Below are 14,133 nucleotides of genomic sequence, written 5' to 3'. Positions count from 1 at the left end.
GAAGGGCTATAAAATCTTGCTGTTGTAGTATGTTCATTTTCTTTCCCATACTGAGTTAGATCTTAGATTCTATAAGATAGCCCATCTCCTTCCATTTGGTTCCCTTTTGGTGCTTGTTAGCTACAGCCAGTTTCTCTCACTTGCAACTCAAAACACTATAGCTAAAGTAAGCACATGTACTTTATGTTTGATATATGTATTACATACTTAGACTTTTTGCTTAATTGTCTAACTAATCCTTTTATGGTAAGAAGGCTTGTCCCATTGTAATTTGAATGTCCCAGAAGTGCCAGATAAGAAGGCATTTTCATGTAAAAATATCCAATACCCTATGAAACTATATATGGAGGGAATTAGTGAAATATTTCTGACTAGTAAAATATATATAAACACATGCCTGCAATTACACAATGAGTGTATGTATATGTGTGTGTGTATGCCCACACTACACATATTACAATATACAGCATGCACACACAAATATGCAGTTAGGTACTTTTTATTGGTGGGGAGAAGAGTAGGGAAAATTTGAGTTATCATTAAATCAAATAAAAATGTGACATATTGTGGTTTCTAACATGTGAGACTGCTATGCTTTGAGTCTCTGTTGTCACCAGGGTCTTTGGGGAGGTTTTTTGCTATGTAAGAAACACAGCTGCAGTCATTACATTTTAGAGAAGGAGACAGGGTTTAGAGATCATTGTCACCCATCCTTTAAAAACAACAACAGCAAGAACAACTAAAACAGATAGGGACATGACCAGTAAATATCAGATTCATCAGGATTCAATCCAAGTTGTTTCTGAATCCGAAGTGGTTCCTTCATGCTCTCTCCAAGCTGCAAGGAATGTCTTAAAATTGACTTGGGGTAGGAGTGGGGGACAGGAATACCAGACAAGTTAACTAAGAGGGAGACAAGAATGCACAAGGAGATATGAGTGTAGGAGCCTTACACAAATGTTTATTTTACTATTATGTTTATTACTATTATTATTATTATGCTTTTGTTGTTGTTAAAGACTCTATGATTTATGATTTGAGAATCATAAATAATCTGTGTAACTGGAAGGAGACATCTCTGTGGCCAAGAGAGGGTTATTGGCAAAAATTAACCTTGAATTAGACCTTGAGGGATGAGTCAGTTTGGAGGTGGAGTCTCCCTTCCCTGGAATATTTATTGCAGAAAGACACAGAAGCTGGAAGGTGGTGATGTCAACTCAAGGGCCAGGCAGCATCCTAGAAATCAGGGCTATAATCTTGCTGTTCTTTTCCTTCCTTAGTCCAATGTTCCTGGATTCCGTGAGGTATCCCAGCAGCCCTGCAAAGAGGTGGGAGGAAGGTGGGGGTGAGGGAGAGAATGGGAGAGACTCAGATGCTCTCTGGGAAAAGAAATGGCCACCATCAGGCAGGAGTGAAGAGTGTACTGAGAAAAGATCCAGGGAGTGGACCTTGGGTTGACCATTTTGAGCCAAGCAAGGGCCTCTTCACTGAAGTAAAATCAAGGGTTCTCAGAAAAAATCAGAACTGAAAAGCATTTTACTCATGAGGGCACGGTAGCCCAGAATGGGACTATGACTTCCTCAGCTCCTGCAGTCAGTTATTGGCTGGGTCTGGAACCCAGCCTTTCACCTCTCACTCCAGTAACCATCCCACCCTCTCAAGTTGTCTCCAGTCTATTGAGCTGGGCTCTGCTCATTCATCAACATGGATCATTATGCTTCAATTCTGTGTCCAACTCGGTGGCTCCAGGTGACTACTTCCAGGGTTCAGGAGCCCAGCTGTTCAGTTTCTAGGGGAGTGTGTTTACCCCGGGCATCTGCCTACCTACAGACCCAAGTGGCCCATCCCTTAACACTGTGGAGCTGAGAACTCCAAAGCAGTAATCACAGCAGGACATTGGCCCTGGGAAACACCAAGCATAATAACATGATGTGATGAGCTGGTGAAGGTGGTACCCGGGACCTGTCCCACCCACACACTCCCTGCCAGCCCTGCAGCTTTCTAGCATGGCTGCATTCCTGGCCTCAGTAGTAACCTTGTTATATTGCTCCCAAATTTGGCTGGGATGCAATGATTGTGCTCTTCTTTTCGACCAACTCAGAGTCCCCAAGGTAGGAGGATGTCCTGGCTTCTCTGCACCAAGCAGGTTCCCAGGGTGGCCTTGGATGGGCACTGCCCCTGCTTGACTTCTACAGTTGGGCAGAAGCCATTGTTCTCAAAGTAGGATCTGAGGTTGCCTAAATCAGAATCGTGTGGTGTTATTGTAAAAATGCAGATGACTGGGCCTCTCAAGTACCTAATGTCTACATTATGAGCAGGTCCCCTGCGTGATGAGGATAGCTGGTCTGAAGGGTTCACTGGGGTTGGTAAAAGTGATGGGTTTGAGCCAGGGTGATCATGGTTTGCTGCCCCTGCTCCAGCCACTTCCTTTGGGCATGCCACTCCCCTTCTCTGAGCATCAGCTGGATACCAGAAGTTCTGCCTTGTTGTTGCCCCTATTAAATGAGCTAACATAGGGAAAACACCCACACGGTGCCCCACACAGATTAGGTGCTCAAGAAGTACAGTTCTCTTCTGTTTCCCTGAGGACAAGGGCTTATTTTCTGTGGGTGACTTATGTAGGGATCTAGTGGAAGTATGAGACCCTGCTGAGACCCAAATGTGGTAGGTGCTCCCCGGATTCTTATTCTGCTTTCTGTGGTCTTCTGTCCCCTGACCGATGAGTCCTGAACTTATGACGTTCAGCTGGGGCCAGTCAGAGAGGACAGGGCAATGTGCCAGCATGGGGTTAGGAAGGCCAGCCTGGGGGTGCCAGGCCTGTGTCCACAGGTGAAAGAGCATCATCATGATGATCAAAAGGTAAGGGTAGGGGTCATCGTAGAGGAATAATTTGGGGGTTTGGCATCCTGATTATGAATAAGTGAAGGCTGGCTTTAACAGTTGTGATACAATTGCAAAAATGGGATTGATTTCTCCTAGACTCAACTTCTTTATCTGTGAAAGGGTCATAAAGTACCTTGCCTATCCACTCCTCACATTCATATGAGAATCTAATGAGATAATGAGGATGTAAGCATTGCCTCTATCTAGCCTCTGTGAGCCCAGGACTAGCAGCATCGGTGCCACCTGGGAGATTAGAAATGCAGACTCTCAGGCTCCACCCTAGACCCCCTGAAGCAGAATCTCAGTTTAACATGACCTCCAGGTGATTTCAAATGCACATTAAAGTCTGAGAGGCGCTGCTGTAAAGGTTGGGGTTTTGGGTTCTCCAAACACTCTTTTTTTTCTAGAGAGCTCCTTAAGGGAGGGAATGTGTTTTGCTTATTCAGTACCTAGAACATAGTGTTGAATGAATGAATGAATGAATATCTTAACCCACATTGTCTTATTTCTCACCTACTACTTCAAGTTCTTTGCCAATTTGCTTTCCTCTTGTAATAGCTGGCAGAAGGCGGCTGTGGCCATCCCTGCCTCACACTCAGGTGATGCCATCCACAGATGCAGGCATTTAGCATGTGATCAAGGATAGAAGAATCCACTTAACGTGGGTTGTGGGAGATATCTGGCAAGAACCAAGGGATAGGGGTTGGGTTTTAGCTTCCAAAGATAAGGTCTTTCCCAATTATTTAAATTCCTGTGTAACTTGGTTCACACCTAGGCAGAAATAAGCCTCCTTAGACAGAATTCTGTACACAGGACTCTTGCTCACTTTTGCAGCAGAATCTTGACTCTAATAGTCTGTTCATGTTTCTATACAACATGCCGTGGAGGGGTCTCCAATCTGGACCTTTGTTGAGGCCAGCTGAACTTGCCATCTATGTAGGAGAAATGCTTTTTATTTACTAGATTATAATACCAGTCCAATTAACTAAAGAATGCACTAAATGCTACGGTGCCTCCCTAGGGTTACCCTAGTGAGCAACATAGCAATCCTTGCTTCCACCAAGTAACTGCCCCGTGGTGAGGATGGACTGGGAATCAAGCAATTCCAATGAGGTTTGAGGAAATACAGCCTGATGTGGGCGTGCGTGGCCGGCCGAATCAACCTAGTAAGGGTGGAGGTGATAAAGGGGCACTTCCTGCAGGAAGTAACCTTTAGGCTAACACCTGAAGATGACTAGGAGTTAAACAATTGGGGTGGGAGTGAGGAAATGAAACTGGTAAAAGAATAACATGGGTCAAGTCCCAGAAGCAAGAGAAGATATGCTATAGCGAAGACAGTGACGCAGTTTCGGGGAGCTGAAGTGATGGTGTGGGAGGTGTGGTGGGTATGCATGTGGGGTGTGGGGTGTGGGGTGTGAGACTGAGAAGGTAAGTAGGAGCCTGAGTGTACATTTTATCCTAAGGGCAATCGAGGGTGTCTTTGACATGTCAGGTGTTAGTGGGGTCTGATACAATTTCTAGTACCTCTCACTAATGAATATTGGATCACTTAAACCATATTACAAAAGGAAGAGGTTTGCCTCCAGTCTTCATGCCCCATGCTGTCCTTGTGCCCCTGGTCTGAGCTGGGTGCCTGCTTCTTGCTTTCATTTCTTTACTGTTAACCAAAGGTGACTCTAAGTATCGACTTATCCACTTCTTCAAAGAACAGTATTTCTCTACCAAGTCTTTATCACTTGATCTCCCTGGGTCACTCTGTTTCCTGTCTCTATCATGTGAGGGCTTCCCCTCTGTGGTGTGTTTTTCTGGGTTCCTTCTACCTGGTAGGGCTATGAGAAAGACGCTGGGAGGAACAAGTGAGTCACTACCTGTGATAGTTAATTTCTTGTGTCAAATTGGCACCATAATTTTGGTGTCTGGTTGTTTGGTCAAGCACTGGTCTACTTGTTACTCTGAGGGTGTTTCATAGATGGATTAACATCAATAGTCAGTTGATTGCATCTGGGGCTGAGTGCATCTACAATCAACAAAGGAGACTGTCCTCTGCAATGAGGGGAATCTCCTCATCCAATCAGTTGGAGGTCTAAAAGTCAGAACTGAGGCTTTCAGAAGTCAAATAGAGAATTCCAGCTTCTACTTCAGTCAACCTGCTTCTCCTAGGTAACTGAACTTCACCTTCACTGGAGTTTCCACCTTGCAGCCTGCCCTACAGAATTTGGACTTGCCAATACCCATGGTCACGTGAGCCAATTTCTATAACAAATCTTTCTTCCTCCTGCTGGTCCTGTTTCTCTAACACTAACTTACTGCCTCTTAGACCTCCAGCTGAAAACAGCTGCCTCCTGAGCTCCCCAGTGGGCACCACCAGGGCAATTCCTCCAGCAGCAGTAGGTTGAGTCATTTCTGTTTAATCATTTTATACCTATTTAGTGTCCGGGCTACATTGACACATGCTTTCCTCACCAAAACCCTGACTTTGAGCTGTGGCTCTCTGAAAGGTTTTGAGAGGCAGTGTGGTGTAGAGACCAGAACAAAATGAGGTTCAGAGGAGCTGGCCTGAATGATGTCCCCTTCTGTCTCTAGTCAGATGACCTTGGATGAGTCACCTAAATCTCGGTTGCCACTGCTGTAAAATGGGGACAAGGAGAGGGTGTGCCCTGAAGCATGGGAAAGTGCTGTGTAAAGTTCTATAAGAGTGGGCTTTCAGCAGAGGTGTTGGGCTTCCCCACTTCAGTGGTTGCTGACGTGCTTGCAGAATTGGGGACTGGTGTTTTGTTGTGCCAAGCCCTCTATCATGGGACTTGCCCTTGGGAAGACTGTTGCTGCAAAGGAGAGGCTAGGCCTGCTTATAATTGTGCCTAAAAGTCTCCTCCCGAATGCCTCTTTGTTGCTCAGATGTGGCCCTCTCTCTCTAGCTAAGCCAACTTGGCAGGTGAAATCACTGCTCTCCCCTCTATGTGGGATCTGGCACCCAGGGGTGTGAATCTCCCTGGAAATGGCAATGTGGAATATGACTACCGGGGAGGAATCTAGACCTGGTATTGTGGGATGAAGAACATCTTCTTGACCAAAAGGGGGATGTGAAATGAAGTGAAATAAGCTTCAGTGGCAGAGAGATTCCGAAAGGAGCCAAAAGGTCATCTGGTGGGCACTCTTATGCACAATATAGACAACCCTTTTTAGGTTCTAATGAATTGGAATAGCTAGCAGTAAATACCTGAAACTACCAAACTACAACCCAGAACCCTTGAATCTTGAAGACAATTGTATAACAATGTAGCTTATGCGGGGTGACAATGTGATTGGGAAAGCCATATGGACCACACTCCCCTTTGCCCAGTGTATGGATGGTAGAAAAATGGGGGCAAAAAACAAAACAAAACAAAACAAAACAAAACAAAATGAGTGGGCTTTCATTAGCTCCATGGGCACTGCTGACTTAGTTCCAGCTCCTCAACCCATTTCTGGCACAGCTCAAAGTAGGACCCATTTCACACCTTCTACATCCAATTTCTACCTTCCTATTTGAGGCTCTCAAATTAGGTTTCACTCAATCAATTAATGAATAACCCAATTAGAAATGATTCTTCCCAATGTAAATATTATTTTAACCCACAGATGTTGAGACCAGATGATTCCAAATAATTTTTGGTGACGCAGCCCATATGAAACACCGTCTTTCAGGTAGACCCAGGGAAGGCAAGCACACACAAGTTTCTTCCCCCATGTAATTATCTCCTTGAACTTCTTGTTGGCATTTTCCCTAATGTTAATGTAGCAATATTAAGTTCTAGTTCATTTTGGAGCTCTTGTTTACTGCTAAAAATTTCCCAGGAATCTTTTAAAAGTCAATCAATCAATCAATTAATAAAATGGAAGAGCAAATTGTTCCTCTTCAAATCCAAACACTGATTTTATGGCACAAAGGAGAGATTATAGGTCCAAAGCATAGCGATGACCATGGAATTTAGAGAAATTTGAAAACTCATCCTATCTTATGCTTGAAGAGGTCCTTTTCAGCCACTCATCTAATCCATTATACATGGTAGAGATCCCTCTCCTGGAGGCATGGACCCTTTTAGAATGCCCGGGCATGTACACCCTGGTCAACCTAAAGGCAACCGAAAGAAGAACCTACAGGGTCCTTCAGGAAAGCTGGCACCATCGCAGGTCACATCTTTCCTGAAGCCGCCTGAGCGCCCCTCTCCATTGGGGACAGCGGTTGCTCCTTTTGCTTTGTTTCCAAGTGGTCACATTTCCTTCCCCCTCATTCTCCACTCATTATAATCTCTTAGTTTTCTCATCTTTCTTTCTCCACCAGAAAGTGAGCTCCCTGAGGACAGCAACTGGGTCTCATTCACCTTGGCACATTTCATGACTTTTTTTCTAAACAGAAGGTGAGAAAACAATGAACTAGGGCCACGACTCGGACATTCACCAGTCATCTCCACGATGACCACAACAGCCTCCTGGCTTGCCTTTCTGACTTCCATTTGTCTCATCTCTTAACTGTGCTTCCCAAGACAGCCAGGGAAGTCTTTAACATGTAAACCTATCAGTCCAGCTCCTGCTCAATACCTTTTTGATGACTACTCTTTTTCTCAGGATAAACCCAAACTCCTCAGCATGGCTTCGGGGGCCTTTCAGAACTCAGACCTGGTTTAGCTCTCCAACCTCATCTCCACCCATTCTCCCCGCACAGCCCCAATTCCAGCAAATTCTGAACCACTGCTCTCTACCAAATACCTCCAAACCTCTCACATGGTAACAGTAACTGATATGTTACTGAGCACTTGCTAGGCCAGGAAAGGAAACTTGCTCAGGCCAGAGAGTTAGAGGCGGAACCAGGTTATAATCAAGCCTGTGACTGCAGAGACTGGGATTTTGTCCACTCTCTTATGTTCAAGAAAGTGTCTGCTAAATGTCCCATCAAAAGCAGATTCCAAGGGTTTCTGGAGGAACCTGGGAATGAAACAAGCATTTTATATTGTCAGGGTCCAAAAAGGCTTCACCAAAGAGGTAGAGTTTAAAATGTGTCCTGGAGAATGAAAGGATTTGCAAAGATGGAGAGAGACGGAAAGGCTGTTGTGAGCAGGGAGGCTTGCCAGAGCAGGGCAGGGAGAAGGGAAGGCCTCAGGTGTGTCCGAGGGCAGGAAATGGATCTTAGCTGAAGCAGAGAATCTGTGGAGAGGGGCATGTGGAAAGGGACTGGGGCTGTGGGGTGAGGCCAGTTCAGAGAGGCTCTCAAATGCTGGGCTGAGGAACTGGGGCTGCATCTGATGGCCGATCTGGGAGGTACTAATGACCTTTGAGCAGAGATGTGGTGCGATCCCAATGCTGCATTCAGGAAAAAAATAAAAAAATAAAAAATATCCAGGGTGAATTAAGTAGGGGAAAGGAGAGAAGCTGAAACATCCAGTGAGAATGCTTTTGGTGTCATCCTGGCATGAGACAAGGGTGGTGGCTGTGCAACTTACAAAGCAAGGCACTGATCTCAGAGGCCTTTAAAGCCACCTAGGGCTATAATTTGCTCTTCAGTCTAACTGCAAATCCTGTTGTTGTTAATATCTCTAGACCTCAGAGTTGCTCTAGAGATATTCCTGGTGGTCAGAGGCCAGTGTGCAGCAGTTAAAAAACTCTTGAACAGGGTCAGGAGCCCAGCTTTCAGGCTTGGCACTTCACTGGTGGATTAACCTTAGGAAACTCTTCAAAGCTTTCCAGACCTGCTCTTCCACATCTATAATGTGAGGGGATTGGCTAATCCTACCCACCCAATCAGAGGTTTAGCATGTTCTCCCGGGCCATTCAGAGAGCCTCCCCAGTGCAAGGTGTTGTGGATGACACTGGGTTAAATCCTGCTCATCCCCACCCTCCAACTGAGACACCCAAGTGATGCTGCCACGAATCACTGCATCTGCCTTGTAAAAAGGTGTGTGTTTTAAACACCTCACTTTAAAGCACAGGGAGAGGCAGGAACGTGCTGATGAACATCTCAGCCTATAAGAGATTAGTCAGTTTACATCAAAGCTCCTCTCCAAGAACCCTCTCTGTGCTGATTCCATCTCCACTGCCCCCTCAAATCCCCACCCTGCTCCAAACAAGCCAGAGCCAAAGGCCTTCACCACCTTTAACCAGGAAGAAAAGGAATTAGAAACTTTAAAGCGAGGAGTCAATGAAAGTGCACCTTAGTAGGAGCACAGAGCAAACGCCTAGTAGGACTTAACCGAATCCAGTCAAAATCAATCCAAGGAAATTCATTCATTTTTTACATTTACTCATTCATTCACTCAGCATTTTACTCAGCCTTTTATAGGCACCCACGCACTACGTGTGTTTACTTGGTTGTTGAATTGAACAGATTTTAGGATCCTTGCAGGAAGGGGATGTGTCTTGTTCACCAACAAATTCTCAGGGCTGCCATGTACTGGGGTGGAGTGCATTTCAGGCATGAGGACTCTCAGAGGTGTGGTTGAGTGGGGACTGGACTCCAGTCTCTGGAATCCTAGCTTGCTTGGGCCTGCTTTAGCCTGGTGCAACAGCCAGGACAGAGCAGCACAAAGGGACTCACTTTTTTGCTGCCAGTACCCATATGTATTATGGGTCTGAAGCAGAGCTACTCCAGCACTATTTTTTTTGCAGGCAACATTTATTGAGCACCAACTGTGGACACTGGGTTTGGTGTTTGGTCCTGGGAATCAAAGGTGAATAGGAAAAATACTGACCTGCATCCTGTAGGAGACAGACAGATAAGTAGGTAATTTAAGGTAGGTGTATGATCAAGATTCATGCTCAGAAAGAAGGGGCACCTCCTCCAGTCTGGGTTGGCAGGAAAGAAGTCCCACAAGTTAATGATGGTTTGGTTTTGAAGAATGAGTAGAGGTTGTCCAGGAGCAGCAGGGTGGGAAGATGTTGCAGCCCAACACCCAGAGACCTGAGCAAGCATGCTGAGTGAGAGAGAACTTCAAATTTAGTTCTGATAAGAAGTCAGAATTTATAACCTTCTAGATGCAGATCAGATGAGTCCTTCTCAGGGAAAGTCTTCTTAAATCCAAAGTGCTTCACTCTCTTCTCAGCTGCTTCTGGACTTGTTACCTGCTTCTCCTATTGCATCAGCCACATGGCACTACAAACATACAGATATTTCCATGAATAGATTACAAGCTTGTGAAGGCCAGAGAGTGTGCATCGTATTCATCGTTGTTTTCTCGCTAAATTGCACAGAGCCTAGCATTGAGTGGGTGCTTAAAGCACATTTGCTGAAGTAAATTCACACATGGAGAAGGTGTCCTTCCTTTTTAGTGTCAGTCTTGAGTGACTAATTATATATATCTACACTGGTGACATTTAAGGGGACTCAAATCTTTCTGGAATTTTCTTATTAGACATTTTTACCTAATCGTGAAGATATATGATCATGTATGTATATATGTGTACAGATGGACGTGTGTGTGTGTGTGTGTGTGTGTTACACATGTACTCACTCTGGGAGTGGAATGCAAAGTGAGGATGGTGGGATTACCTCAGGACTACTGACTATAATTGTCCACGATAGGCTCTGCACAATTCTCAAGGGCACCATTCATTTAGAGGTGAATCTGAATTTTAGAAATTTAACCAAATAGTAATGAAAATGGAGACATTGGGGACTGAAAGTGGTACTTGCCTACTTTTCAGGGTTTTTTCTGTATTTTTCCAAAATGTCCAAAATGAATGGGCATGGCTTTCATATTCAAAAATTACTAAAACTAATAAATACCTAGTTAGGGTGATTTGCAAAGTATTGAACAGTAAATAGGATGAAATAAAAATGACCTATACTTTACCAACTGGAGAAAAATATAATTATTTTGCTTCAGAAAGTTTGTTTTATAATTTTTAATTTTAAAAAGGATACTTGTTCTTTGAATAACGTTGGTTAATGCAGGAATGTACAAAGAAGGAAAAAACATCATTTCCAATGCACCACTCAGAGATGACCCACTGTACACATTTTGTGCGTTCTCTTCCAGTCTTTTTCTATATTAATTGCAATCATAGCTCCCATTTGATGAGTGCTTAATATGTGCCAGGCAATGTCCTAAGTGCTTGGCCAGACATTATCTCATTTAATTCCCACATAAGGTAGGAATTATAGGTCCCATTCACAGGTGACACAGACCAAAGATCTCAAAACTTGGATAAGCTCGATTTGAATTTCAAGTTGCCTGACTCCAAAGTCAACATTCTTAATGATTTTATTATACTCCCTTAGCACTGAGCGTGCAGTCACGTGTATGTGCAAGCATGCACACAAGCATATGTACACACAGACCCCCACATAGCTGTGATCATATTCTTACTTCCATTTTGTTGTCTGTTTTGTTTTTTACATATTCTATGGTGAGCATTTTATCATGTCATGTAAAACGCTTTTGGAAAATGGTTTGGAAAACTGTTTTTTTTTTAAGCAAATTAATCTTCAAGCTATCTCCTTCATAGATTACTACTGGCCTTTGTCATCGGGCCTCTGGAGTTTGAACAGGTCTTCTACATTTCCAGTCCCATGATCACACCTCCTGGGCTTCTTTCCCTGACTGTGTGTTCTTCATTCATTTCTGCTTCTTCCTTAAGTTGCTCATAGGGGAAGCCGGGCAAGCTGAGCTTATTTGGACTCAGAAGTTGCCACAAGCAACTAGCTGCCAAGATGCCTGCGCTTTATGACTGTACCTCTTATGGGCATTGCTTCACAGTCCCAAAGCCTTTCTTGCTTGAGTGTGTATGTGTGTGCGTGTTTTTTTCCTGTGAATAAGCCTGTCTCGCTGAGAAGGCATTTTCCAAATCGAGCAATTAATGGACAGATTAGGCAATCACAATCATATCAAATCTTCAGCAAGGGTTGCAACAAAAAATAGGGCATAGAGCTCCATGGTTAAATGCAAACTGTTCACATCTAAAGGGGAACATATCACTGCAGGCTTTTTCAGATCCGATATGCTAAATCGTGTGCATCGTGAATTCCTAGGGGGAGGGGGAGTAAGTGATGCTCCCCAAACTTCTGTGACCGGGAGCACAGGGGGAAGGGGCCAGTTCTTCGATGATTAATGCTCTGCAGTATATAGGTTGAGAAACGCCATTCTGTAGGTTTTCTGTGTAATGTTAATTCAGTAATTTAATTTCATTCAGTAACTAACTAGTTCCTTGATACATAAAACATGACATGTGGGCCAGTGGCAATGGCATCACCTCCTTAGAAATACAGAATCTATATTATCCCCCCTCCCCCCTGCCCCTGCTCCCCAAGCTATTAATTCCGAACCTTGTATTTTAGTGAGATCCCAGGTCATATACACTTTAAAGTTTGAGTCATCCTGCTGTTAAGGACGTGAAAGCACTTTGTAAAATGGAAATCACCATCCAGAGTTTATTTAATTTCACAGAATGTTTTTCATCCAAGTATTTAATTTAACGTACCATAAACACTGGAGGTGGAAAATGTATTTGAAGAAGGCACTTGCTCTGACTGCCGGCCGACCCCGGTCCTCCGCGGCCGTGTTCTGGTGTCAGCTCAGCAATGACCCCGAACAACTGCGGGCCCACAGGTTTCTCCGGAGTCCTCTCTCTTTTCCTTTTTAGGAGCGTGTGCAGTCCCTTAGCATGTCCACATTTGGAACCAGAGAAACTCCAGCTCCATCCCATTAGCTAACCGCGCTGGGTGGCGGGGCCCCTGGAGAGGGGCTTCAGCTGTGAACACACAGCGAAAGCCCCTTTAATGGCCCTGTCAGCTGTCGGAGCTGCGGAGGCCGCGGTTCTCCCCATTCAGAGCCTTTTGCCCCTCTCTGTGACCCCTCCTGCCTCTCCCACGGACTCTGGCCACGTGGCCAGATGGCATAATCTGTCAGGCCAAAGCAGGTGACACTGGGGCTTGCTGTTAGGTAATTAGTGACTATAATTAGCTGGGGTGGAAGTGATAATGGGACCAACTGCAGGGCTGGGAGGGGGAGCACCAGCGAGAAAGGCTCCTCATCCCCCCTCCCCACCCCCGCCGCCTGCCCCCCTCCAGGCCCAGCCTCTCCCCACACTCCTTATACATCTTCCCATCTCACTCCCTCTGCCTCCCTCTAATATTATGTTTCTAGCACATGGGGTGTATGTGTGAGGCGGGAGGGAAGGTTTCATTCTCAATGAGGAAGGTCAGGACCGAGCACTGGCAATTCAGTAAGTGAGTTGCTTGGCAGCTGATCAATTTTATTCCACAGAAGCCGTTCCAGAAATCTCTGGTTTGGATTCGTAATTAGTCTGGTTAGAAGGACCATGTGGGAGCGAGGGTGGGGACAGGGAGGGTTGTAGAGGATTCAAACCTGCTTCTCGGGAATCCCACTCACACTGGCGTCCATGTCCTGGTTCTGCCAACTCCCAGCTGTGTGACCTCAGGCTGGTCAATCAGCCTCTCTGTGCTCTCTGACAACAGCACTCACTGCCCAGGCATGCTGTCAGGGTTAAATAAACATCGCCTGAAATGTATCTGACATAGAGTAAGTGTGATTTTGTATATGCTCTCAGCAAAGCAGACAACAAAGCCAAAACATCTCTAATAAGAGACCTAAAAGGTCTCTTGGATAATGCAGCTCAGTTATGCTTATCAAAAAGAGGTGGATAAGTGAAGTTGGCTTTGTTTGAACTTATTTCAGGAGGAGAACAATTCCTTCATTTTTTAAATCGAAATGCAAGCAATGTGGGGAGGGGATAGTCAACTAGTAAACATTGAAACATTGTTTGTCCTGTGTGGTCTGTGGTTGGCAGAGGATGGCTGTCCCTAACACAGCAGGCTTTGTGGAGCTCCCCGGAAACATTGTTGAAGGCTGTTCAGTTTTGGTTAGTTGAAGGTCTAAAGTAAAACTGCAGAAGTCTGGGAAGTCTTTCATATATCCTCCTGCCACACCAACCTTGAAACGGTTTTCCTCTTTCTTTCCCCTTTATTAAAAATAAAAAAAAAACAAATTAATATATCCATAGAGAAGCAAAAACAGAAAATAAACACCAACTAGAATCCCAGAAATGCCCAGTGAACAATATTGTGTATATTTTAGATTCATCTAGACACGGATACAATTTTTGCATCAAAATCAGTCCTATTTCCCCCCACACTTAACATATTGAACCTTATTTTATGGCAATAGGTACATTTCTATAACATCATTTCTTAAAGATTGTTTTTCAAGTTTATTGACTCTTAATTTACAAAGAGTTCTATCAATCTTTTTCTTTCCATTG

The 14,133-nt window shown here is 44.6% G+C and overlaps 1 long non-coding RNA gene across 2 annotated transcripts; it reads right to left on the bottom strand.

The window, feature by feature from the left end:
- Positions 1-564: 564 nt before the first annotated feature.
- LOC119529232 lies at positions 565-13,454 on the bottom strand. 2 transcript variants are annotated; one of them, XR_005215834.1, is made up of 4 exons: positions 13,221-13,454; positions 12,334-12,603; positions 9,606-10,006; positions 565-1,318 (listed from the first exon to the last, which is right to left on the bottom strand). It is a non-coding gene; the product is annotated as an uncharacterized LOC119529232 (long non-coding RNA). The 2 variants fall into 2 exon arrangements; XR_005215833.1 differs by lacking the exon at positions 13,221-13,454 and having other exon boundaries at positions 12,334-12,681.
- Between the last annotated feature and the right edge of the window lie 679 nt (positions 13,455-14,133).

Source organism: Choloepus didactylus, chromosome 3 (assembly GCF_015220235.1).
Source record: "Choloepus didactylus isolate mChoDid1 chromosome 3, mChoDid1.pri, whole genome shotgun sequence".
Classification (NCBI taxonomy): Eukaryota; Metazoa; Chordata; class Mammalia; order Pilosa; family Megalonychidae; genus Choloepus; species Choloepus didactylus.
This window is presented reverse-complemented; position numbering and strand designations above follow the sequence as displayed.